Source organism: Heterodontus francisci, chromosome 41, assembly GCF_036365525.1.
Source record: "Heterodontus francisci isolate sHetFra1 chromosome 41, sHetFra1.hap1, whole genome shotgun sequence".
Lineage (NCBI taxonomy): Eukaryota > Metazoa > Chordata > Chondrichthyes > Heterodontiformes > Heterodontidae > Heterodontus > Heterodontus francisci.
Genome location: NC_090411.1, coordinates 7,611,320 through 7,635,496, shown reverse-complemented (window position 1 = coordinate 7,635,496; position 24,177 = coordinate 7,611,320). Strand labels below are relative to the sequence as shown.

Sequence of the window (24,177 nt, the reverse complement as noted above, 5' to 3'; positions counted from 1 at the left end):
CCCGGAAACCCCTCCTCCACAGACAGAATCAATGGAGGAGGAGGCAGCAGATGGACAAACAGGTCAGTGGCAAGTGGTCCAGAGGAAAACCACAAAGAAAAAACATCCCAAAGCCACCACCCAAACCAGTGGCAAGAGGAGGCTCTCTTCTGAATCAGACTGCAACAACTCCTCTTCACTGGACGGGGAAATGCTGGAACGACAGCCCCTTCAAAAGAGGCGGCAGAACTCCGAGATGGATGATCAAGCATCCCAGCCCCCGGGCACTGGAAGCTGTGATGGGCCCGGCGTGCCCCAACCCCAATTCCCCACACGTAACGACGTGGCCAACGCATCTCAGCTCCGGGACACCGGGAGCAAAGACACGTCTGGCGCACCTGAGCTCCGGGAGACCGGGAGCTGTGATGTTTTCGAGGAGGAACAGATGGAAGCAGCTGAGGACAACCCAATCCTCTCTGCCTACAAGACCCCCCCGATGTCACCCGAGCGGCACAAACCCTGCAGGAAAAATCAGGAGGGGTTTCTGAGCCCAACCAACGTGAAACTGCTTGCGCATACGATGGGTATGCAGGAACATCCCGAAGGGGAAGGACTGGGACTAGCGAGGACAAATGGTATGGGAAGCAACAACTAATTTTTAGTAAAAAATGGGTGTAAGAATTGCTTCCATTAATGTGCGTAGCATTAAATCTACTACGCGATGTGTTTCAACCTTGGATTACCTTGCCAAGGTCAAAGCTGACCTACTGTTTCTGCAGGAGTGTGGAATACCACACCTCAGCACCTACAGGCAGTGGTCGCGATGGTGGTCCCACGGGCCATCGATCTGGTCGGGGGGTAATGACTGCCGTTCCTCCGGCCTGGGTATTCTGCTGCAGGGAGGTAACTTCACCATCTCCGAAGTTAAGGAGGTGGTGGGCGGCCGCCTCCTCGTAGCAGACGTGATGTACAACAACGCTCCGCTCCGGTTGATCAACGTGTACGCCCCGGTACAACGCAGCGAGCGGCTGACCGTCTTCCAGCAGCTCCCACTGCTGCTGGCGACGTCCAGGCCGGTCATCCTAGGCGGTGACTTCAACTGCATCATCGATGCGGCTGGACGATCCGGCAGTGACGACAGAAAACTGGACGCTACGTCCAGATTCCTCATAGAAACAGTTAAGGATGCCAAACTGCACGACGTCTTCAGCAAACCTGCAGACGGAGCGCAGCGCAGATACACATGGTCAAGATCGGACGGGTCTGCCCGTTCCAGGATTGACTTCCTGTTTGTTTCCCGTGCTGTCACGGTCGGATCCACCGACGTCAAGCCGGTGTTCTTCTCCGACCACTGCCTCTTACTGGCCGACTGTCACTTACAGGACGACCAGCGGGTTGGCAGAGGGACGTGGAAGCTCAATGCGACACTGCTGACCCCAGAGAACGTTGAGGAACTCAAAAGGGATTACAATGGTTGGAGGACCGTGAAACCCCTCTTTGAGTCTCCAGTTCACTGGTGGGAAGCGATTAAGGAGAACATCAAGAGGTTCTTCATCCGCAAAGGTGTTCAGAAGGCGAGAGAGAGACAGAGGGAACTGTCCCGACTCCAGAAAATTATGCAAAATCTACTCCGGTTGCAGTCAATGGGGGTCGAGGTCAAGGAGGACCTCCAAGAGGTGAAGAGCCAGCAGGCCTCGCTCTTTGCCAAGGAGGCCTCCAAGATCATCTTCCGGTCCAGAGTCCGCTCCATCGAGCAGGATGAGACGTGCTCGCGTTACTTCTTCCAAAAGGTACACAGAGAGAGCTCTGTTATCAGCAGCCTGAAGGAAGAAGATGGCTCGGTAACGTCTTCGCAGTCCGACATACTAAGGATCAGCAAATCCTTTTATGCTGGGCTGTATGACGCGAAGCCCACAGACAGCAGAGCCTCCCAGTCCTTCCTGTCATCTATCACAGAGGTCTTAGATGACAGCAGGAGGGAGGGACTGGACAAGCCGCTAACTCTGGACGAGCTGACAAAGGCCGTCGAGTCTTTCGAGGCGAGTAAAACTCCCGGGAGCGACGGCTTACCGGTCGAGTTGTACTCGGCCCTGTGGGACTGGGTCGGCCCGGACCTGCTGGAAGTATACGAGAGTATGCTCCTGGCCGGTAGCATGTCAGAATCCATGAGAAAAGGCATCATCACCCTCATTTACAAGCAGAAGGGGGAGAGGGTAGAAATCAGAAATTGGCGGCCCATCTCACTGCTTAATGTTGATTACAAGATTCTGTCCAAAGTCATAGCCAGTCGAGTCAAGTCTGCTCTGGAGCTGGTGATTCACCCCGATCAGACCTGTACTGTACCCGGCAGGAAGATCTCTGATAGCCTCGCGCTACTCAGGGATACGATCGCCTACGTACGGGACAGGAGGGTGGACACCTGCCTCATCAGCCTGGACCAGGAGAAGGCTTTTGACAGGATATCGCACACCTACATGATGGACGTGCTTTCCAAAATGGGGTTTGGGGAGGGAATCTGCAATTGGATCCAACTGCTCTACACAAACATCAGTAGCGCAGTGTCAATCAACGGGTGGGAATCTGAAAGTTTCCCGATCAAATCTGGAGTCAGACAGGGCTGTCCTCTTTCCCCGGTCTTGTTTGTTTGCTGTATTGAACCCTTTGCTGAGTCTATTAGGAAGGATGCGAGCATAAGAGGGGTGACAATCCCAGGCAGCGGAGGCACTCAGGTCAAAACCTCCCTGTACATGGATGACGTCGCCGTCTTCTGCTCGGATCCGCTGTCCGTGCGCAGACTGATGAGCATCTGCGACCAGTTCGAACTGGCCTCGGGAGCCAAAGTTAACCACGGCAAGAGCGAGGCCATGTTCTTTGGGAACTGGGCTGACCGATCCTTTGTCCCCTTCACCGTCAGGTCAGATTACCTGAAGGTGCTGGGGATATGGTTCGGAAGGGCCGGGGCGTGCACCAAAACATGGGAGGAGCGAGTAGCCAAGGTACGACAAAAGTTGGGCATGTGGGGGCAGCGGTCTCTCTCCATTGTGGGTAAGAACCTGGTCATCAGGTGCGAGGCGCTCACGTTGTTGCTCTACGTGGCGCAGGTCTGGCCCATACCCCACTCCTGCGCCGTGGCAGTCACCCGAGCCATTTTCCGCTTCGTCTGGGGATCTAAAATGGACCGGGTCCGGAGGGACACGATGTTCAAATCTCTGGACAAGGGCGGGAAAAATGTACCCAACGTGGCCCTCATCCTGATGACCACCTTCGTGTGCGGCTGCATCAAGCTATGTGTAGATCCCCAGTACGCAAACTCCAAGTGTCACTACGTGCTGAGGTTCTATCTGTCCCCGGTGTTGCGAAGGATGGGCCTGGTCACATTGCCGCGGAACGCTCCGTGCAGTTGGGCGGCGCCGTACCACCTATCCTTCGTGGAGCAGTTTCTGCGGAAAAACACATTTGACCACCGGTCCATCAGGCAGTGGTCTGCACGGAATGTCCTCAAGGCCCTACGGGAAAAGGAAACGGTGGATCCTGTCGGATGGTTCCCCGAGCAGACCGTCAAAGTCATTTGGCGGAATGCCTCATCACCAGAACTTTCAAACAAGCACCAAGACGTAGCTTGGCTGGTGGTGAGAAGGGCCCTCCCCGTCAGATCCTTCATGCACACCCGAAGTCTCGCCCCCTCCGCACAGTGCCCCCGCGTTGGCTGTGGTGGGGAAGAGACGGTCGCCCACCTCCTCCTGGAATGTGCCTTTGCAAAGCAGGTGTGGAAAGAGATGCAGTGGTTTTTGTCAAGGTTCATCCCAAGCAGCTCTGTAACACAGGAGTCTGTGCTCTACGGGCTGTTCCCAGGGACGCACACCGAGACAAACATCAACTGCTGCTGGAGGGCTATCAATTCGGTGAAAGACGCCCTTTGGTCTGCCCGAAACTTGCTGGTCTTCCAGCGCAAAGAGTTGTCCACCACCGAATGTTGCAGACTGGCACATTCCAAGGTCCAGGACTACGTGCTGAGGGACGCACTAAAGCTTGGGGCAGCCGCAGCAAAGGCTCAATGGGGAAAGACCACAGTGTAAGGTTCCCCCACCAAGCTGGACTGAGGGGCTGGAACCATGGGAAGCCCCTCGAACTGTATCGTTAATATTCTCAATTGCTGTAAATGTAAAACTGTAATTGACATGACAATTGTGAAACGGAAGGGTTGGGAAGAAACTCATGACATTATTGAAAGAAACTGATCTCTTTTGCAATGTTTGTATTTTTTCGTGCTGTTTGGAAACTGTTTGGCAATGTAATTTTTACAGATTTTTATGAATAAAGTATATTTTGGAAAAAAAAAAAAAAAAAAAATCTGTTCTTATCAGTTTAATATCTGATACGTCCCCTATCTGGGGACCAAATATTAAATTGATTTTTGGGACAGGGAGATGGAGCAGGGGCTTGCCCCGTCCACTCCATGCACCCACTTGGTATTGCAGTGTTTCCAGGAGCGGTGCAGCTTCCCCCCTCCACGGGGGCGAGACCCCTGCTGAAAAATAGAATTCGCAATAGTGACGGCGCTGCTGCTCGGCTGACTTTGCTGCAGTTTTCCGTGGGTGCTACGCTGTCCCCTGTTGGATTGCCCCGCAGTTGCAGGCCGCCCTTTGCTGCCCAGCGCGCGCGGTTGTCTTTATTCCTGCGCAATGCCTCGCGCAGAAGCGCAAGGAATGGCTGCGCGTGGCATGCACGCGTGCTTTCCTTTCTGCTTGCAAGGCCCGGCAACAAAAGGAGCTCTGGCTCAAAGACCGCCCGCCGTCGCCTCTTTCGCCCGAGGCTCGCCCACCCGGAGGCTACTTTGACGTAGAGGCCGCACGCCGGGCCTGACGCGCGCAGCAAACGCAGTTTTACGGCCATCGCTTCTCGGCCTTTTGGCTAAGATCAAGTGTAGTATCTGTTCTTATCAGTTTAATATCTGATACGTCCCCTATCTGGGGACCAAATATTAAATTGATTTTTGGGACAGGGAGATGGAGCAGGGGCTTGCCCCGTCCACTCCATGCATCCACCTGGTATTGCAGTGTTTCCAGGAGCGGTGCAGCTTCCCCCCTCCACGGGAGCGAGACCCCTGCTGAAAAATAGAATTCGCAATAGTGACGGCGCTGCTGCTCGGCTGACTTTGCTGCAGTTTTCCGTGGGCGCTACGCTGCCCCCTGTTGGATTGCCCCGCAGTTGCAGGCCGCCCTTTGCTGCCCAGCGCGCGCGCGTCTTTTTTCCTGCGCAACGCCTCGCGCAGAAGCGCGAGGAATGGCTGCGCGTGGCATGCACGCGTGCTTTCCTTTCTGCTTGCAAGGCCCGGCAACAAAAGAAGCTCTGGCTCAAAGACCGCCCGCCGTCGCCTCTTTCGCCCGAGGCTCGCCCATCCGGCGGCTACTTTGACGTAGAGGCCGCACGCCGGGCCTGACGCGCGCAGCAAACGCAGTTTTACGGCCATCGCTTCTCGGCCTTTTGGCTAAGATCAAGTGTAGTATCTGTTCTTATCAGTTTAATATCTGATACGTCCCCTATCTGGGGACCAAATATTAAATTGATTTTTGGGACAGGGAGATGGAGCAGGGGCTTGCCCCGTCCACTCCATGCATCCACCTGGTATTGCAGTGTTTCCAGGAGCGGTGCAGCTTCCCCCCTCCACGGGGGCGAGACCCCTGCTGAAAAATAGAATTCGCAATAGTGACGGCGCTGCTGCTCGGCTGACTTTGCTGCAGTTTTCTGTGGGTGCTACGCTGTCCCCTGTTGGATTGCCCCGCAGTTGCAGGCCGCCCTTTGCTGCCCAGCGCGCGCGGTTGTCTTTTTTCCTGCGCAACGCCTCGCGCAGAAGCGCGAGGAATGGCTGCGCGTGGCATGCACGCGTGCTTTCCTTTCTGCTTGCAAGGCCCGGCAACAAAAGGAGCTCTGGCTCAAAGACCGCCCGCCGTCGCCTCTTTCGCCCGAGGCTCGCCCACCCGGCGGCTACTTTGACGTAGAGGCCGCACGCCGGGCCTGACGCGCGCAGCAAACGCAGTTTTACGGCCATCGCTTCTCGGCCTTTTGGCTAAGATCAAGTGTAGTATCTGTTCTTATCAGTTTAATATCTGATACGTCCCCTATCTGGGGACCAAATATTAAATTGATTTTTGGGACAGGGAGATGGAGCAGGGGCTTGCCCCGTCCACTCCATGCATCCACCTGGTATTGCAGTGTTTCCAGGAGCGGTGCAGCTTCCCCCCTCCCCGGGGGCGAGACCCCTGCTGAAAAATAGAATTCGCAATAGTGACCGCGCTGCTGCTCGGTTGACTTTGCTGCAGTTTTCTGTGGGCGCTGCGCTGCCCCCTGTTGGATTGCCCCGCAGTTGCAGGCCGCCCTTTGCTGCCCAGCGCGCGCGCGTCTTTTTTCCTGCGCAACGCCTCGCGCGGAAGCGCGAGGAATGGCTGCGCGTGGCATGCACGCGTGCTTTCCTTTCTGCTTGCAAGGCCCGGCAACAAAAGGAGCTCTGGCTCAAAGACCGCCCGCCGTCGCCTCTTTCGCCCGAGGCTCGCCCACCCGGCGGCTACTTTGACGTAGAGGCCGCACGCCGGGCCTGACGCGCGCAGCAAACGCAGTTTTACGGCCATCGCTTCTCGGCCTTTTGGCTAAGATCAAGTGTAGTATCTGTTCTTATCAGTGCTTATTTGATTGAGAAGAGACCATGATCATTGCCTTTTGATCCTGGAGAAGCTTTGAGTAAAATGGCTATAACCAATTTTCGAGCTTCGGGCCAGGGAGTGCGCAACACTGTTCGGGTGGTCGTGAAGGACAAGGAAGGAGATGCACCGGTCGATCGCACCTTTTTCATCAAGAAAATTCTCTTCGATTGCTGCGGATTTCAAGCGACGGACGTCTTCTGCCTGCAGGATTTCCCCAGCAGTGGATACTTCGACGTGACGTTCCGGAACGTGGCGGGATGCATCAAGTTCCTGAAGGCGTTCAAGGAGAAAGGGGACCGGGCTCCACTGTCAATCCTCACAGCGGAGCCGCTCTTCACACTTCCGTCACAACGGGACCGGGTGGTGACGATTCACCTCTACAACCCCCATGTTCCGGTGGTGGATGTACTCACCTTTCTCGCCAGGTACGTCGAGGTGGCCGGCAGCAGCACTGATGTCAAGGACCCCTTTGGGATCTGGACCAGCAAGCGGCAGGTCAAGGTGACCTTGAAGGTAGATCCCAGTGGAGCCATCATCCACCCTCCCTCCAGCTTCGCTATCGGTGGAAGTCGAGGCTTCTTGGTCTACGCTGGGCAGCCCAGAGTTTGCCGCACCTGTGGCAAATCTGGTCACATGGCAGCCAACTGCAGCACGGTTGTTTGCAAGAACTGCAAGGAGGAAGGCCATCAGACCAAGGACTGTAAGCAGACTAAGTGTTGCAACTTGTGCGGTGCGGCAGGCCATCTCTACAAGACCTGCCCCAAACGTTGCCTCAGCTATGCTCAGGCGGCAAGGTCCAAGGAAAGGCCGGGAGAAGGTTCGACGAAGGCGTCCGCTGTTCGAAAGGAGACCAGCAACCTTCTTCGCAGTGAGGAACTTCAACCTGAGAAGGAAGGGGAGGCGGCTGAAACCAACGACCCAGCACCTACCCAGCGCCCGGAAACCCCTCCTCCACAGACAGAATCAATGGAGGAGGAGGCAGCAGATGGACAAACAGGACAGTGGCAAGTGGTCCAGAGGAAAACCACAAAGAAAAAACATCCCAAAGCCACCACCCAAACCAGTGGCAAGAGGAGGCTCTCTTCTGAATCAGACTGCAACAACTCCTCTTCACTGGACGGGGAAATGCTGGAACGACAGCCCCTTCAAAAGAGGCGGCAGAACTCCGAGATGGATGATCAAGCATCCCAGCCCCCGGGCACTGGAAGCTGTGATGGGCCCGGCGTGCCCCAACCCCAATTCCCCACACGTAACGACGTGGCCAACGCATCTCAGCTCCGGGACACCGGGAGCAAAGACACGTCTGGCGCACCTGAGCTCCGGGAGACCGGGAGCTGTGATGTTTTCGAGGAGGAACAGATGGAAGCAGCTGAGGACAACCCAATCCTCTCTGCCTACAAGACCCCCCCGATGTCACCCGAGCGGCACAAACCCTGCATGAAAAATCAGGAGGGGTTTCTGAGCCCAACCAACGTGAAACTGCTTGCGCATACGATGGGTATGCAGGAACATCCCGAAGGGGAAGGACTGGGACTAGCGAGGACAAATGGTATGGGAAGCAACAACTAATTTTTAGTAAAAAATGGGTGTAAGAATTGCTTCCATTAATGTGCGTAGCATTAAATCGACTACGCGATGTGTTTCAACCTTGGATTACCTTGCCAAGGTCAAAGCTGACCTACTGTTTCTGCAGGAGTGTGGAATACCACACCTCAGCACCTACAGGCAGTGGTCGCGATGGTGGTCCCACGGGCCATCGATCTGGTCGGGGGGTAATGACTGCCGTTCCTCCGGCCTGGGTATTCTGCTGCGGGGAGGTAACTTCACCATCTCCGAAGTTAAGGAGGTGGTGGGCGGCCGCCTCCTCGTAGCAGACGTGATGTACAACAACGCTCCGCTCCGGTTGATCAACGTGTACGCCCCGGTACAACGCAGCGAGCGGCTGACCGTCTTCCAGCAGCTCCCACTGCTGCTGGCGACGTCCAGGCCGGTCATCCTAGGCGGTGACTTCAACTGCATCATCGATGCGGCTGGACGATCCGGCAGTGTCGACAGCAAACTGGACGCTACGTCCAGATTCCTCATAGAAACAGTTAAGGATGCCAAACTGCACGACGTCTTCAGCAAACCTGCAGACGGAGCGCAGCGCAGATACACATGGTCAAGATCGGACGGGTCTGCCCGTTCCAGGATTGACTTCCTGTTTGTGTCCCGTGCTGTCACGGTCGGATCCACCGACGTCAAGCCGGTGTTCTTCTCCGACCACTGCCTCTTACTGGCCGACTGTCACTTACAGGACGACCAGCGGGTTGGCAGAGGGACGTGGAAGCTCAATGCGACACTGCTGACCCCAGAGAACGTTGAGGAACTCAAAAGGGATTACAATGGTTGGAGGACCGTGAAACCCCTCTTTGAGTCTCCAGTTCACTGGTGGGAAGCGATTAAGGAGAACATCAAGAGGTTCTTCATCCACAAAGGTGTTCAGAAGGCGAGAGAGAGACAGAGGGAACTGTCCCGACTCCAGAAAATTATGCAAAATCTACTCCGGTTGCAGTCAATGGGGGTCGAGGTCAAGGAGGACCTCCAAGAGGTGAAGAGCCAGCAGGCCTCGCTCTTTGCCAAGGAGGCCTCCAAGATCATCTTCCGGTCCAGAGTCCGCTCCATCGAGCAGGATGAGACGTGCTCGCGTTACTTCTTCCAAAAGGTACACAGAGAGAGCTCTGTTATCAGCAGCCTGAAGGAAGAAGATGGCTCGGTAACGTCTTCGCAGTCCGACATACTAAGGATCAGCAAATCCTTTTATGCTGGGCTGTATGACGCGAAGCCCACAGACAGCAGAGCCTCCCAGTCCTTCCTGTCATCTATCACAGAGGTCTTAGATGACAGCAGGAGGGAGGGACTGGACAAGCCGCTAACTCTGGACGAGCTGACAAAGGCCGTCGAGTCTTTCGAGGCGAGTAAAACTCCCGGGAGCGACGGCTTACCGGTCGAGTTGTACTCGGCCCTGTGGGACTGGGTCGGCCCGGACCTGCTGGAAGTATACGAGAGTATGCTCCTGGCCGGTAGCATGTCAGAATCCATGAGAAAAGGCATCATCACCCTCATTTACAAGCAGAAGGGGGAGAGGGTAGAAATCAGAAATTGGCGGCCCATCTCACTGCTTAATGTTGATTACAAGATTCTGTCCAAAGTCATAGCCAGTCGAGTCAAGTCTGCTCTGGAGCTGGTGATTCACCCCGATCAGACCTGTACTGTACCCGGCAGGAAGATCTCTGATAGCCTCGCGCTACTCAGGGATACGATCGCCTACGTACGGGACAGGAGGGTGGACACCTGCCTCATCAGCCTGGACCAGGAGAAGGCTTTTGACAGGATATCGCACACCTACATGATGGACGTGCTTTCCAAAATGGGGTTTGGGGAGGGAATCTGCAATTGGATCCAACTGCTCTACACAAACATCAGTAGCGCAGTCTCAATCAACGGGTGGGAATCTGAAAGTTTCCCGATCAAATCTGGAGTCAGACAGGGCTGTCCTCTTTCCCCGGTCTTGTTTGTTTGCTGTATTGAACCCTTTGCTGAGTCTATTAGGAAGGATGTGAGATTAAGAGGGGTGACAATCCCAGGCAGCGGAGGCACTCAGGTCAAAACCTCCCTGTACATGGATGACGTCGCCGTCTTCTGCTCGGATCCGCTGTCCGTGCGCAGACTGATGAGCATCTGCGACCAGTTCGAACTGGCCTCGGGAGCCAAAGTTAACCACGGCAAGAGCGAGGCCATGTTCTTTGGGAACTGGGCTGACCGATCCTTTGTCCCCTTCACCGTCAGGTCAGATTACCTGAAGGTGCTGGGGATATGGTTCGGAAGTGCCGGGGCGTGCACCAAAACATGGGAGGAGCGAGTAGCCAAGGTACGACAAAAGTTGGGCATGTGGGGGCAGCGATCTCTCTCCATTGTGGGTAAGAACCTGGTCATCAGGTGCGAGGCGCTCACGTTGTTGCTCTACGTGGCGCAGGTCTGGCCCATACCCCACTCCTGCGCCGTGGCAGTCACCCGAGCCATTTTCCGCTTCGTCTGGGGATCTAAAATGGACCGGGTCCGGAGGGACACGATGTTCAAATCTCTGGACATGGGCGGGAAAAATGTACCCAACGTGGCCCTCATCCTGATGACCACCTTCGTGTGCGGCTGCATCAAGCTATGTGTAGATCCCCAGTACGCAAACTCCAAGTGTCACTACGTGCTGAGGTTCTATCTGTCCCCGGTGTTGCGAAGGATGGGCCTGGTCACATTGCCGCGGAACGCTCCGTGCAGTTGGGACGTGCCGTACCACCTATCCTTCGTGGAGCAGTTTCTGCGGAAAAACACCTTTGACCACCGGTCCATCAGGCAGTGGTCTGCACGGAATGTCCTCAAGGCCCTACGGGAAAAGGAAACGGTGGATCCTGTCGGATGGTTCCCCGAGCAGACCGTCAAAGTCATTTGGCGGAATGCCTCATCACCAGAACTTTCAAACAAGCACCAAGACGTAGCTTGGCTGGTGGTGAGAAGGGCCCTCCCCGTCAGATCCTTCATGCACACCCGAAGTCTCGCCCCCTCCGCACAGTGCCCCCGCGTTGGCTGTGGTGGGGAAGAGACGGTCGCCCACCTCCTCCTGGAATGTGCCTTTGCAAAGCAGGTGTGGAAAGAGATGCAGTGGTTTTTGTCAAGGTTCATCCCAAGCAGCTCTGTAACACAGGAGTCTGTGCTCTACGGGCTGTTCCCAGGGACGCACACCGAGACAAACATCAACTGCTGCTGGAGGACTATCAATTCGGTGAAAGACGCCCTTTGGTCTGCCCGAAACTTGCTGGTCTTCCAGCGCAAAGAGTTGTCCACCACCGAATGTTGCAGACTGGCACATTCCAAGGTCCAGGACTACGTGCTGAGGGACGCACTAAAGCTTGGGGCAGCCGCAGCAAAGGCTCAATGGGGAAAGACCACAGTGTAAGGTTCCCCCACCAAGCTAGACTGAGGGGCTGGATCCATGGGAAACCCCTCGAACTGTATCGTTAATATTCTGAATTGCTGTAAATGTAAAACTGTAATTGACATGACAATTGAGAAACGGAAGGGTTGGGAAGAAACTCATGACAGTATTGAAGGAAACTGATCTCCCTTGCAATGTTTGTATTTTTTGGTGCTGTTTGGAAACTGTTTGGCAATGTAATTTTTACAGATTTTTACGAATAAAGTATATTTTGGAAATAAAAAAAAAAAAATCAGTTTAATATCTGATACGTCCCCTATCTGGGGACCAAATATTAAATTGATTTTTGGGACAGGGAGATGGAGCAGGGGCTTGCCCCGTCCACTCCATGCATCCACCTGGTATTGCAGTGTTTCCAGGAGCGGTGCAGCTTCCCCCCTCCACGGGGGCGAGACCCCTGCTGAAAAATAGAATTCGCAATAGTGACGGCGCTGCTGCTCGGCTGACTTTGCTGCAGTTTTCCGTGGGCGCTACGCTGCCCCCTGTTGGATTGCCCCGCAGTTGCAGGCCGCCCTTTGCTGCCCAGCGCGCGCGCGTCTTTTTTCCTGCGCAACGCCTCGCGCAGAAGCGCGAGGAATGGCTGCGCGTGGCATGCACGCGTGCTTTCCTTTCTGCTTGCAAGGCCCGGCAACAAAAGGAGCTCTGGCTCAAAGACCGCCCGCCGTCGCCTCTTTCGCCCGAGGCTCGCCCACCCGGCGGCTACTTTGACGTAGAGGCCGCACGCCGGGCCTGACGCGCGCAGCAAACGCAGTTTTACGGCCATCGCTTCTCGGCCTTTTGGCTAAGATCAAGTGTAGTATCTGTTCTTATCAGTTTAATATCTGATACGTCCCCTATCTGGGGACCAAATATTAAATTGATTTTTGGGACAGGGAGATGGAGCAGGGGCTTGCCCCGTCCACTCCATGCATCCACCTGGTATTGCAGTGTTTCCAGGAGCGGTGCAGCTTCCCCCCTCCACGGGAGCGAGACCCCTGCTGAAAAATAGAATTCGCAATAGTGACGGCGCTGCTGCTCGGCTGACTTTGCTGCAGTTTTCCGTGGGCGCTGCGCTGCCCCCTGTTGGATTGCCCCGCAGTTGCAGGCCGCCCTTTGCTGCCCAGCGCGCGCGCGTCTTTTTTCCTGCGCAACGCCTCGCGCAGAAGCGCGAGGAATGGCTGCGCGTGGCATGCACGCGTGCTTTCCTTTCTGCTTGCAAGGCCCGGCAACAAAAGGAGCTCTGGCTCAAAGACCGCCCGCCGTCGCCTCTTTCGCCCGAGGCTTGCCCACCCGGCGGCTACTTTGACGTAGAGGCCGCACGCCGGGCCTGACGCGCGCAGCAAACGCAGTTTTACGGCCATCGCTTCTCGGCCTTTTGGCTAAGATCAAGTGTAGTATCTGTTCTTATCAGTGCTTATTTGATTGAGAAGAGACCATGATCATTGCTTTTTGATCCTGGGGAAGCTTTGAGTAAAATGGCTATAACCAATTTTCGAGCTTTGGGCCAGGGAGTGCGCAACACCGTTCGGGTGGTCGTGAAGGACAAGGAAGGAGATGCACCGGTCGATCGCACCTTCTTCATCAAGAAAATTCTCTTCGATTGCTGCGGATTTCAAGCGACGGACGTCTTCTGCCTGCAGGATTTCCCCAGCAGTGGATACTTCGACGTGACGTTCCGGAACGTGGCGGGATGCATCAAGTTCCTGAAGGCGTTCAAGGAGAAAGGGGACCGGGCGCCACTGTCGATCCTCACAGCGGAGCCGCTCTTCACGCTTCCGTCACAACGGGACCGGGTGGTGACGATTCACCTCTACAACCCCCATGTTCCGGTGGTGGATGTACTCACCTTTCTCGCCAGGTACGTCGAGGTGGCCGGCAGCAGCACTGATGTCAAGGACCCCTTTGGGATCTGGACCAGCAAGCGGCAGGTCAAGGTGACCTTGAAGGTAGATCCCAGTGGAGCCATCATCCACCCTCCCTCCAGCTTCGCTATCGGGGGAAGTCGAGGCTTCTTGGTCTACGCTGGGCAGCCCAGAGTTTGTCGCACCTGTGGCAAATCTGGTCACATGGCAGCCAACTGCAACACGGTTGTTTGCAAGAACTGCAAGGAGGAAGGCCATCAGACCAAGGACTGTAAGCAGACTAAGTGTTGCAACTTGTGCGGTGCGGCAGGCCATCTCTACAAGACCTGTCCCAAACGTTGTCAAAGCTATGCTCAGGCGGCAAGGTCCAAGGAATGGCCGGGCGAAGGTTCGACGAAGGCGTCCGCTGTTCGAAAGGAGACCAGCAACCTTCTCCGCAGTGAGGAACTTCAACCTGAGAAGGAAGGGGAGGCGGCTGAAACCAACGACCCAGCACCTACCCAGCGCCCGGAAACCCCTCCCCCACAGACAGAATCAATGGAGGAGGAGGCAGCAGATGGACAAACAGGTCAGTGGCAAGTGGTCCAGAGGAGAACCACAAAGAAAAAACATCCCAAAGCCACCACCCAAACCAGTGGCAAGAGGAGGCTCTCTTCTGAATCAGACTGCAACAACTCCTCTTCACTGGACGGGGAAATGCTGGAACGACAGCCCCTTCAAAAGAGGCGGCAGAACTCCGAGATGGATGATAAAGCATCCCAGCCCCCGGGCACTGGAAGCTGTGATGGGCCCAGCGTGCCCCAACCCCAATGCCCCACACGTAACGACGTGGCCAACGCATCTCAGCTCCAGGACACCGGGAGCAAAGACACGTCTGGCGCACCTGAGCTCCGGGAGACCGGGAGCTGTGATGTTTTCGAGGAGGAACAGATGGAAGCAGCTGAGGACAACCCAATCCTCTCTGCCTACAAGACCCCCCCGATGTCACCCGAGCGGCACAAACCCTGCAGGAAAAATCAGGAGGGGTTTCTGAGCCCAACCAACGTGAAACTGCTTGCGCATACGATGGGTATGCAGGAACATCCCGAAGGGGAAGGACTGGGACTAGCGAGGACAAATGGTATGGGAAGCAACAACTAATTTTTAGTAAAAAATGGGTGTAAGAATTGCTTCCATTAATGTGCGTAGCATTAAATCGACTACGCGATGTGTTTCAACCTTGGATTACCTTGCCAAGGTCAAAGCTGACCTACTGTTTCTGCAGGAGTGTGGAATACCACACCTCAGCACCTACAGGCAGTGGTCGCGATGGTGGTCCCACGGGCCATCGATCTGGTCGGGGGGTAATGACTGCCGTTCCTCCGGCCTGGGTATTCTGCTGCGGGGAGGTAACTTCACCATCTCCGAAGTTAAGGAGGTGGTGGGCGGCCGCCTCCTCGTAGCAGACGTGATGTACAACAACGCTCCGCTCCGGTTGATCAACGTGTACGCCCCGGTACAACGCAGCGAGCGGCTGACCGTCTTCCAGCAGCTCCCACTGCTGCTGGCGACGTCCAGGCCGGTCATCCTAGGCGGTGACTTCAACTGCATCATCGATGCGGCTGGACGATCCGGCAGTGACGACAGCAAACTGGACGCTACGTCCAGATTCCTAGTAGAAACAGTTAAGGATGCCAAACTGCACGACGTCTTCAGCAAACCTGCAGACGGAGCGCAGCGCAGATACACATGGTCAAGATCGGACGGGTCTGCCCGTTCCAGGATTGACTTCCTGTTTGTTTCCCGTGCTGTCACGGTCGGATCCACCGACGTCAAGCCGGTGTTCTTCTCCGACCACTGCCTCTTACTGGCCGACTGTCACTTACAGGACGACCAGCGGGTTGGCAGAGGGACGTGGAAGCTCAATGCGACACTGCTGACCCCAGAGAACGTTGAGGAACTCAAAAGGGATTACAATGGTTGGAGGACCGTGAAACCCCTCTTTGAGTCTCCAGTTCACTGGTGGGAAGCGATTAAGGAGAACATCAAGAGGTTCTTCATCCACAAAGGTGTTCAGAAGGCGAGAGAGAGACAGAGGGAACTGTCCCGACTCCAGAAAATTATGCAAAATCTACTCCGGTTGCAGTCAATGGGGGTCGAGGTCAAGGAGGACCTCCAAGAGGTGAAGAGCCAGCAGGCCTCGCTCTTTGCCAAGGAGGCCTCCAAGATCATCTTCCGGTCCAGAGTCCGCTCCATCGAGCAGGATGAGACGTGCTCGCGTTACTTCTTCCAAAAGGTACACAGAGAGAGCTCTGTTATCAGCAGCCTGAAGGAAGAAGATGGCTCGGTAACGTCTTCGCAGTCCGACATACTAAGGATCAGCAAATCCTTTTATGCTGGGCTGTATGACGCGAAGCCCACAGACAGCAGAGCCTCCCAGTCCTTCCTGTCATCTATCACAGAGGTCTTAGATGACAGCAGGAGGGAGGGACTGGACAAGCCGCTAACTCTGGACGAGCTGACAAAGGCCGTCGAGTCTTTCGAGGCGAGTAAAACTCCCGGGAGCGATGGCTTACCGGTCGAGTTGTACTCGGCCCTGTGGGACTGGGTCGGCCCGGACCTGCTGGAAGTATACGAGAGTATGCTCCTGGCCGGTAGCATGTCAGAATCCATGAGAAAAGGCATCATCACCCTCATTTACAAGCAGAAGGGGGAGAGGGTAGAAATCAGAAATTGGCGGCCCATCTCACTGCTTAATGTTGATTACAAGATTCTGTCCAAAGTCATAGCCAGTCGAGTCAAGTCTGCTCTGGAGCTGGTGATTCACCCCGATCAGACCTGTACTGTACCCGGCAGGAAGATCTCTGATAGCCTCGCGCTACTCAGGGATACGATCGCCTACGTACGGGACAGGAGGGTGGACACCTGCCTCATCAGCCTGGACCAGGAGAAGGCTTTTGACAGGATATCGCACACCTACATGATGGACGTGCTTTCCAAAATGGGGTTTGGGGAGGGAATCTGCAATTGGATCCAACTGCTCTACACAAACATCAGTAGCGCAGTGTCAATCAACGGGTGGGAATCTGAAAGTTTCCCGATCAAATCTGGAGTCAGACAGGGCTGTCCTCTGTCCCCGGTCTTGTTTGTTTGCTGTATTGAACCCTTTGCTGAGTCTATTAGGAAGGATGCGAGCATAAGAGGGGTGACAATCCCAGGCAGCGGAGGCACTCAGGTCAAAACCTCCCTGTACATGGATGACGTCGCCGTCTTCTGCTCGGATCCGCTGTCCGTGCGCAGACTGATGAGCATCTGCGACCAGTTCGAACTGGCCTCGGGAGCCAAAGTTAACCACGGCAAGAGCGAGGCCATGTTCTTTGGGAACTGGGCTGACCGATCCTTTGTCCCCTTCACCGTCAGGTCAGATTACCTGAAGGTGCTGGGGATATGGTTCGGAAGGGCCGGGGCGTGCACCAAAACATGGGAGGAGCGAGTAGCCAAGGTACGACAAAAGTTGGGCATGTGGGGGCAGCGATCTCTCTCCATTGTGGGTAAGAACCTGGTCATCAGGTGCGAAGCGCTCACGTTGTTGCTCTACGTGGCGCAGGTCTGGCCCATACCCCACTCCTGCGCCGTGGCAGTCACCCGAGCCATTTTCCGCTTCGTCTGGGGATCTAAAATGGACCGGGTCCGGAGGGACACGATGTTCAAATCTCTGGACATGGGCGGGAAAAATGTACCCAACGTGGCCCTCATCCTGATGACCACCTTCGTGTGCGGCTGCATCAAGCTATGTGTAGATCCCCAGTACGCAAACTCCAAGTGTCACTACGTGCTGAGGTTCTATCTGTCCCCGGTGTTGCGAAGAATGGGCCTGGTCACATTGCCGCGGAACGCACCATGCAGTTGGGCGGCGCCGTACCACCTATCCTTCGTGGAGCAGTTTCTGTGGAAAAACACCTTTGACCACCGGTCCATCAGGCAGTGGTCTGCACGGAATGTCCTCAAGGCCCTACGGGAAAAGGAAACGGTGGATCCTGTCGGATGGTTCCCCGAGCAGACCGTCAAAGTCATTTGGCGGAATGCCTCATCACCAGAACTTTCAAACAAGCACCAAGACGTAGCTTGGCTGGTGGTGAGAAGGGCCCTCCCCGTCAGATCCTTCATGCACACCCGAAGTCTCGCCCCCTCCGCACAGTGCCCCCGCGTTGGCTGTGGTGGGGAAGAGACGGTCGCCCACCTCCTCCTGGAATGTGCCTTTGCAAAGCAGGTGTGGAAAGAGATGCAGTGGTTTTTGTCAAGGTTCATCCCAAGCAGCTCTGTAACACAGGAGTCTGTGCTCTACGGGCTGTTCCCAGGGACGCACACCGAGACAAACATCAACTGCTGCTGGAGGACTATCAATTCGGTGAAAGACGCCCTTTGGTCTGCCCGAAACTTGCTGGTCTTCCAGCGCAAAGAGTTGTCCACCACCGAATGTTGCAGACTGGCACATTCCAAGGTCCAGGACTACGTGCTGAGGGACGCACTAAAGCTTGGGGCAGCCGCAGCAAAGGCTCAATGGGGAAAGACCACAGTGTAAGGTTCCCCCACCAAGCTGGACTGAGGGGCTGGAACCATGGGAAGCCCCTCGAACTGTATCGTTAATATTCTCAATTGCTGTAAATGTAAAACTGTAATTGACATGACAATTGTGAAACGGAAGGGTTGGGAAGAAACTCATGACAGTATTGAAAGAAACTGATCTCTTTTGCAATGTTTGTATTTTTTCGTGCTGTTTGGAAACTGTTTGGCAATGTAATTTTTACAGATTTTTATGAATAAAGTATATTTTGGAAATTAAAAAAAAAAAAAAAAAAAAGTATCTGTTCTTATCAGTTTAATATCTGATACGTCCCCTATCTGGGGACCAAATATTAAATTGATTTTTGGGACAGGGAGATGGAGCAGGGGCTTGCCCCGTCCACTCCATGCATCCACCTGGTATTGCAGTGTTTCCAGGAGCGGTGCAGCTTCCCCCCTCCACGGGGGCGAGACCCCTGCTGAAAAATAGAATTCGCAATAGTGACGGCGCTGCTGCTCGGTTGACTTTGCTGCAGTTTTCTGTGGGCGCTGCGCTGCCCCCTGTTGGATTGCCCCGCAGTTGCAGGCCGCCCTTTGCTGCCCAGCGCGCGCGCGTCTTTTTTCCTGCGCAACGCCTCGCGCGGAAGCGCGAGGAATGGCTGCGCGTGGCATGCACGCGTGCTTTCCTTTCTGCTTGCAAGGCCCGGCAACAAAAGGAGCTCTGGCTCAAAGACCGCCCGCCGTCGCCTCTTTCGCCCGAGGCTCGCCCACCCGGCGGCTACTTTGACGTAGAGGCCGCACGCCGGGCCTGACGCGCGCAGCAAACGCAGTTTTACGGCCATCGCTTCTCGGCCTTTTGGCTAAGATCAAGTGTAGTATCTGTTCTTATCAGTGCTTATTTGATTGAGAAGAGACCATGATCATTGCCTTTTGATCCTGGAGAAGCTTTGAGTAAAATGGCTATAACCAATTTTCGAGCTTCGGGCCAGGGAGTGCGCAACACTGTTCGGGTGGTCGTGAAGGACAAGGAAGGAGATGCACCGGTCGATCGCACCTTTTTCATCAAGAAAATTCTCTTCGATTGCTGCGGATTTCAAGCGACGGACGTCTTCTGCCTGCAGGATTTCCCCAGCAGTGGATACTTCGACGTGACGTTCCGGAACGTGGCGGGATGCATCAAGTTCCTGAAGGCGTTCAAGGAGAAAGGGGACCGGGCTCCACTGTCAATCCTCACAGCGGAGCCGCTCTTCACACTTCCGTCACAACGGGACCGGGTGGTGACGATTCACCTCTACAACCCCCATGTTCCGGTGGTGGATGTACTCACCTTTCTCGCCAGGTACGTCGAGGTGGCCGGCAGCAGCACTGATGTCAAGGACCCCTTTGGGATCTGGACCAGCAAGCGGCAGGTCAAGGTGACCTTGAAGGTAGATCCCAGTGGAGCCATCATCCACCCTCCCTCCAGCTTCGCTATCGGTGGAAGTCGAGGCTTCTTGGTCTACGCTGGGCAGCCCAGAGTTTGCCGCACCTGTGGCAAATCTGGTCACATGGCAGCCAACTGCAGCACGGTTGTTTGCAAGAACTGCAAGGAGGAAGGCCATCAGACCAAGGACTGTAAGCAGACTAAGTGTTGCAACTTGTGCGGTGCGGCAGGCCATCTCTACAAGACCTGCCCCAAACGTTGCCTCAGCTATGCTCAGGCGGCAAGGTCCAAGGAAAGGCCGGGAGAAGGTTCGACGAAGGCGTCCGCTGTTCGAAAGGAGACCAGCAACCTTCTTCGCAGTGAGGAACTTCAACCTGAGAAGGAAGGGGAGGCGGCTGAAACCAACGACCCAGCACCTACCCAGCGCCCGGAAACCCCTCCTCCACAGACAGAATCAATGGAGGAGGAGGCAGCAGATGGACAAACAGGACAGTGGCAAGTGGTCCAGAGGAAAACCACAAAGAAAAAACATCCCAAAGCCACCACCCAAACCAGTGGCAAGAGGAGGCTCTCTTCTGAATCAGACTGCAACAACTCCTCTTCACTGGACGGGGAAATGCTGGAACGACAGCCCCTTCAAAAGAGGCGGCAGAACTCCGAGATGGATGATCAAGCATCCCAGCCCCCGGGCACTGGAAGCTGTGATGGGCCCGGCGTGCCCCAACCCCAATTCCCCACACGTAACGACGTGGCCAACGCATCTCAGCTCCGGGACACCGGGAGCAAAGACACGTCTGGCGCACCTGAGCTCCGGGAGACCGGGAGCTGTGATGTTTTCGAGGAGGAACAGATGGAAGCAGCTGAGGACAACCCAATCCTCTCTGCCTACAAGACCCCCCCGATGTCACCCGAGCGGCACAAACCCTGCATGAAAAATCAGGAGGGGTTTCTGAGCCCAACCAACGTGAAACTGCTTGCGCATACGATGGGTATGCAGGAACATCCCGAAGGGGAAGGACTGGGACTAGCGAGGACAAATGGTATGGGAAGCAACAACTAATTTTTAGTAAAAAATGGGTGTAAGAATTGCTTCCATTAATGTGCGTAGCATTAAATCGACTACGCGATGTGTTTCAACCTTGGATTACCTTGCCAAGGTCAAAGCTGACCTACTGTTTCTGCAGGAGTGTGGAATACCACACCTCAGCACCTACAGGCAGTGGTCGCGATGGTGGTCCCACGGGCCATCGATCTGGTCGGGGGGTAATGACTGCCGTTCCTCCGGCCTGGGTATTCTGCTGCGGGGAGGTAACTTCACCATCTCCGAAGTTAAGGAGGTGGTGGGCGGCCGCCTCCTCGTAGCAGACGTGATGTACAACAACGCTCCGCTCCGGTTGATCAACGTGTACGCCCCGGTACAACGCAGCGAGCGGCTGACCGTCTTCCAGCAGCTCCCACTGCTGCTGGCGACGTCCAGGCCGGTCATCCTAGGCGGTGACTTCAACTGCATCATCGATGCGGCTGGACGATCCGGCAGTGTCGACAGCAAACTGGACGCTACGTCCAGATTCCTCATAGAAACAGTTAAGGATGCCAAACTGCACGACGTCTTCAGCAAACCTGCAGACGGAGCGCAGCGCAGATACACATGGTCAAGATCGGACGGGTCTGCCCGTTCCAGGATTGACTTCCTGTTTGTGTCCCGTGCTGTCACGGTCGGATCCACCGACGTCAAGCCGGTGTTCTTCTCCGACCACTGCCTCTTACTGGCCGACTGTCACTTACAGGACGACCAGCGGGTTGGCAGAGGGACGTGGAAGCTCAATGCGACACTGCTGACCCCAGAGAACGTTGAGGAACTCAAAAGGGATTACAATGGTTGGAGGACCGTGAAACCCCTCTTTGAGTCTCCAGTTCACTGGTGGGAAGCGATTAAGGAGAACATCAAGAGGTTCTTCATCCACAAAGGTGTTCAGAAGGCGAGAGAGAGACAGAGGGAACTGTCCCGACTCCAGAAAATTATGCAAAATCTACTCCGGTTGCAGTCAATGGGGGTCGAGGTCAAGGAGGACCTCCAAGAGGTGAAGAGCCAGCAGGCCTCGCTCTTTGCCAAGGAGGCCTCCAAGATCATCTTCCGGTCCAGAGTCCGCTCCATCGAGCAGGATGAGACGTGCTCGCGTTACTTCTTCCAAAAGGTACACAGAGAGAGCTCTGTTATCAGCAGCCTGAAGGAAGAAGATGGCTCGGTAACGTCTTCGCAGTCCGACATACTAAGGATCAGCAAATCCTTTTATGCTGGGCTGTATGACGCGAAGCCCACAGACAGCAGAGCCTCCCAGTCCTTCCTGTCATCTATCACAGAGGTCTTAGATGACAGCAGGAGGGAGGGACTGGACAAGCCGCTAACTCTGGACGAGCTGACAAAGGCCGTCGAGTCTTTCGAGGCGAGTAAAACTCCCGGGAGCGACGGCTTACCGGTCGAGTTGTACTCGGCCCTGTGGGACTGGGTCGGCCCGGACCTGCTGGAAGTATACGAGAGTATGCTCCTGGCCGGTAGCATGTCAGAATCCATGAGAAAAGGCATCATCACCCTCATTTACAAGCAGAAGGGGGAGAGGGTAGAAATCAGAAATTGGCGGCCCATCTCACTGCTTAATGTTGATTACAAGATTCTGTCCAAAGTCATAGCCAGTCGAGTCAAGTCTGCTCTGGAGCTGGTGATTCACCCCGATCAGACCTGTACTGTACCCGGCAGGAAGATCTCTGATAGCCTCGCGCTACTCAGGGATACGATCGCCTACGTACGGGACAGGAGGGTGGACACCTGCCTCATCAGCCTGGACCAGGAGAAGGCTTTTGACAGGATATCGCACACCTACATGATGGACGTGCTTTCCAAAATGGGGTTTGGGGAGGGAATCTGCAATTGGATCCAACTGCTCTACACAAACATCAGTAGCGCAGTCTCAATCAACGGGTGGGAATCTGAAAGTTTCCCGATCAAATCTGGAGTCAGACAGGGCTGTCCTCTTTCCCCGGTCTTGTTTGTTTGCTGTATTGAACCCTTTGCTGAGTCTATTAGGAAGGATGCGAGCATAAGAGGGGTGACAATCCCAGGCAGCGGAGGCACTCAGGTCAAAACCTCCCTGTACATGGATGACGTCGCCGTCTTCTGCTCGGATCCGCTGTCCGTGCGCAGACTGATGAGCATCTGCGACCAGTTCGAACTGGCCTCGGGAGCCAAAGTTAACCACGGCAAGAGCGAGGCCATGTTCTTTGGGAACTGGGCTGACCGATCCTTTGTCCCCTTCACCGTCAGGTCAGATTACCTGAAGGTGCTGGGGATATGGTTCGGAAGTGCCGGGGCGTGCACCAAAACATGGGAGGAGCGAGTAGCCAAGGTACGACAAAAGTTGGGCATGTGGGGGCAGCGATCTCTCTCCATTGTGGGTAAGAACCTGGTCATCAGGTGCGAGGCGCTCACGTTGTTGCTCTACGTGGCGCAGGTCTGGCCCATACCCCACTCCTGCGCCGTGGCAGTCACCCGAGCCATTTTCCGCTTCGTCTGGGGATCTAAAATGGACCGGGTCCGGAGGGACACGATGTTCAAATCTCTGGACATGGGCGGGAAAAATGTACCCAACGTGGCCCTCATCCTGATGACCACCTTCGTGTGCGGCTGCATCAAGCTATGTGTAGATCCCCAGTACGCAAACTCCAAGTGTCACTACGTGCTGAGGTTCTATCTGTCCCCGGTGTTGCGAAGGATGGGCCTGGTCACATTGCCGCGGAACGCTCCGTGCAGTTGGGACGTGCCGTACCACCTATCCTTCGTGGAGCAGTTTCTGCGGAAAAACACCTTTGACCACCGGTCCATCAGGCAGTGGTCTGCACGGAATGTCCTCAAGGCCCTACGGGAAAAGGAAACGGTGGATCCTGTCGGATGGTTCCCCGAGCAGACCGTCAAAGTCATTTGGCGGAATGCCTCATCACCAGAACTTTCAAACAAGCACCAAGACGTAGCTTGGCTGGTGGTGAGAAGGGCCCTCCCCGTCAGATCCTTCATGCACACCCGAAGTCTCGCCCCCTCCGCACAGTGCCCCCGCGTTGGCTGTGGTGGGGAAGAGACGGTCGCCCACCTCCTCCTGGAATGTGCCTTTGCAAAGCAGGTGTGGAAAGAGATGCAGTGGTTTTTGTCAAGGTTCATCCCAAGCAGCTCTGTAACACAGGAGTCTGTGCTCTACGGGCTGTTCCCAGGGACGCACACCGAGACAAACATCAACTGCTGCTGGAGGACTATCAATTCGGTGAAAGACGCCCTTTGGTCTGCCCGAAACTTGCTGGTCTTCCAGCGCAAAGAGTTGTCCACCACCGAATGTTGCAGACTGGCACATTCCAAGGTCCAGGACTACGTGCTGAGGGACGCACTAAAGCTTGGGGCAGCCGCAGCAAAGGCTCAATGGGGAAAGACCACAGTGTAAGGTTCCCCCACCAAGCTAGACTGAGGGGCTGGATCCATGGGAAACCCCTCGAACTGTATCGTTAATATTCTGAATTGCTGTAAATGTAAAACTGTAATTGACATGACAATTGAGAAACGGAAGGGTTGGGAAGAAACTCATGACAGTATTGAAGGAAACTGATCTCCCTTGCAATGTTTGTATT

At 55.2% G+C, this 24,177-nt stretch overlaps 6 non-coding genes and 4 pseudogenes across 6 annotated transcripts; all 10 read left to right on the top strand.

Moving 5' to 3' along the window:
- The first annotated feature begins 4,300 nt into the window (after positions 1–4,300).
- LOC137354415 (U2 spliceosomal RNA) lies at positions 4,301–4,482 on the top strand. Its single transcript, XR_010970420.1, has one exon. It is a non-coding gene; the product is annotated as a U2 spliceosomal RNA (small nuclear RNA).
- Positions 4,483–4,870: 388 nt separating this feature from the next.
- Positions 4,871–5,061, top strand: LOC137355176 (U2 spliceosomal RNA). The gene has a single exon (XR_010970812.1). It is a non-coding gene; the product is annotated as a U2 spliceosomal RNA (small nuclear RNA).
- A 386-nt stretch (positions 5,062–5,447) lies between these two features.
- LOC137355175 (U2 spliceosomal RNA) lies at positions 5,448–5,638 on the top strand. Its single transcript, XR_010970811.1, has one exon. It is a non-coding gene; the product is annotated as a U2 spliceosomal RNA (small nuclear RNA).
- A 388-nt stretch (positions 5,639–6,026) lies between these two features.
- LOC137355174 (U2 spliceosomal RNA) lies at positions 6,027–6,217 on the top strand. The gene has a single exon (XR_010970810.1). It is a non-coding gene; the product is annotated as a U2 spliceosomal RNA (small nuclear RNA).
- Positions 6,218–6,603: 386 nt separating this feature from the next.
- On the top strand, positions 6,604–6,712 carry LOC137354602 (U2 spliceosomal RNA; annotated as a pseudogene).
- Positions 6,713–11,912: 5,200 nt separating this feature from the next.
- On the top strand, positions 11,913–12,081 carry LOC137354481 (U2 spliceosomal RNA; annotated as a pseudogene).
- Positions 12,082–12,467: 386 nt separating this feature from the next.
- LOC137355173 (U2 spliceosomal RNA) lies at positions 12,468–12,658 on the top strand. The gene has a single exon (XR_010970809.1). It is a non-coding gene; the product is annotated as a U2 spliceosomal RNA (small nuclear RNA).
- A 386-nt stretch (positions 12,659–13,044) lies between these two features.
- LOC137354582 (U2 spliceosomal RNA) lies at positions 13,045–13,153 on the top strand (annotated as a pseudogene).
- Positions 13,154–18,353: 5,200 nt separating this feature from the next.
- LOC137354230 (U2 spliceosomal RNA) lies at positions 18,354–18,543 on the top strand. Its single transcript, XR_010970328.1, has one exon. It is a non-coding gene; the product is annotated as a U2 spliceosomal RNA (small nuclear RNA).
- A 386-nt stretch (positions 18,544–18,929) lies between these two features.
- On the top strand, positions 18,930–19,038 carry LOC137354601 (U2 spliceosomal RNA; annotated as a pseudogene).
- Positions 19,039–24,177: the final 5,139 nt, after the last annotated feature.